The following is a 2,540-nucleotide window of genomic DNA, read 5'->3' as shown; positions in this document are numbered from 1 at the left end:
TGTCATTGTTGTTGTTGTTGTCAGACAGCGCCCCCATGAACAAGGGAATTGCAAGGAACTTTGTCTCATCACTGTGAACAGTGGTTGAAGAGCACATACCTGGGGCCAAGGAGGCCACAGTCAACATCTCCTTCTGGCACATGGCTGACCAAGCTGAGCAGGAGACACCCTACCAGTGTGGATACATTGTCCTGGCCATGATAGTGGGGTTCGCCATCGCCCTGAAGGAAGGAAGGACAGGCAAGACGGTCCAGAAGAGGGCCATCAAGCATGCCAGGAGCTTCACCATGAACAAATACACATCCATAATACAAGACATGAGAAATGGATGGATGTTGAGAGAGAAACTGAACAGCATCACAACCAAGATGATGCTGACGCCTTGGATGGGAAAGGAGCCACCTCCAGATCACAAGGGGTTCACAAGGAAGCAATCCAAGAGCGCCATGGCCAACAGCAGGTCAGAGGAAGATGATGATGACAACAATAATGATGGCAGGAAGGGCAGCAAGCACAAGAGAAGGTTGGTTAGAAAGGGGAGGGTCAAGAATGATGAGGAAGATGACAATAGCAACTGGAAGGTCATAACACATCAAGGGGGACCAAAGACAACCAATGATGATAATGATGGCATGTGTGTGATAGACCTTTGTAAGGAGTGATGACGTATGTACACACGAAAAGTGAGATAGTATATGTATAATGTATAATAACAACATATGAGTGCACATGCACATGAACAGATCACTGCCTCCTAGCAGCAGTACAGTCACCACTTACATTGCATTGTTTCTTTGGCCATACTACTTCTTCTTTTCAATGTGAGTTCTCAGCTGTGGCAGAGTCCAACTTAGCCACGCCCAGGGTGTGGCAATATCACACCTGAGGAAAACCCTGAGGGAAATGGGATTTCCCTACAATTACCACCAGAGTTAACTCTCCCATATTATACATTACCAAGGGGTAAATAAAGGACTTCTTCTTACATGACAAGGGTAAGGACCTCCCTGAGGCCCATCTACTTGAGACCCAGCTGGTCTAATTCCCCTACACTCCTACATTTGGTGACAACAGCAGGATCATCTTCATATTAGACAATCCAGTATTACAGGAAAGGGAACCCCACTGAATAAAGTATGATGAGCTTGACCTCATCCCTGAGTTCAAGTTTGTCCACCTCAAGGTTGACCAAGACATCTACCAAGATGTCTTGTCAGGTACCTACGCCCATGACCCAGCCTCTCAGGGAGGTGCAGCCCAAGGTGACTCCACCAGTCTCAGAAAAGACCAACCAGAGCAGTGATGAACTCACCAAGCTCAAGAAGATGATGGCCCAGTTACTGGTGTCAGTAACAGCCATCAACCAAAGAGTCCACTCTGTTGAAGGGGGTTTAGAGAAGAGACTCTCTCCAATCAACAATGGCGACAAAGCCCCAAAGACACCCTCAAAAAGATCCAATGAGACCAATGCAACCTCAAGTTGGAAGCTGTGGAATCAACAGATGGTTGGAGTGACACCACAAGCGCCACCAAGCAGGAGGCTGGAGAGCTTCCTGCAACCATCTCAAGAGACAAGATGGGCAGTGGTCAACATCAACAATTTGTCCATGTTCAAGGCCATCACATTCCTCAACAAGATGGAGGAAGCCACCAGCCAGGGAGGATGGCCCAACAACAAGCTAGTCAGGAGGACCGCCAACCAGCTTGAGGGGGAGGCTGAGGCAATATGCCTGAAGGCCAGGGTTTCCCTGAAGTGGACAGCGCTACAAGAGTGGCTGGTCCAGGCATATGGCCACAAGAAGCTGGACTGTTATTACACATACAACCAGCTGACTCAGATCCAACAAGTAAAGTCAGAGTTCTCCTCATTGGCAAGAAGGATGGAGATGAGTGGTTCTGTGTGGACTATTGAGAGCTCAACAAGAAGATGAAGTGGGATTTGTATCTGATGCTGGACATGAATGAGTGCCTAGAGGGCCTAGGGAAGGCCTGATTCTGATTGAAGATGGATTTCTGGCAGATCCCTCTCATGCTGGAGGCCTCCAAGATTGCTCTGTTCATGACATGTTGAGGGCTCTATGAGCTGATGGTGATGCCATTTGGGCTCACCAATGTGCTGGCTACATTCCAGTGAGTGATGGATGAGATGATGGGCTTGTCCAAGGGAGAGTGGTTGTGGGTACACATGGATGATCTCCTTGTCTACAGCACCACTTTTGATGAACACCTTGAGCACCTTGAGGAGATGTTCAGGTGAATCTGTGACTGACAACTGTATGTCAAGCTCATGAAGTGTGAATTTGTGAGGGCCAAGATGGAGTATCTTGGCCACATCACTGGCAATGATGGGATCCAGATGGACCTGAAGAAGATTGAGTCTGTGTGTGAGGTGAGGCTGCCTAAGAACTGAAAGGAGCTGTGGAGCTTCCTTGGGTTGGCCTTGTACTACTGGCGTTTCATATGCAGCTTCTTGCATGTTGCTAGTCCCCTATCCAAGCTCATGAGTGAGCAAGTCAAGTGGAAGTGGATGATGGAGGAAC

This window comes from Acanthamoeba castellanii (genome assembly GCF_000313135.1).
Source record: "Acanthamoeba castellanii str. Neff unplaced genomic scaffold scf7180000084633, whole genome shotgun sequence".
NCBI classification, from domain to species: Eukaryota; Discosea; order Longamoebia; family Acanthamoebidae; genus Acanthamoeba; species Acanthamoeba castellanii.
This window is presented reverse-complemented; position numbering follows the sequence as displayed.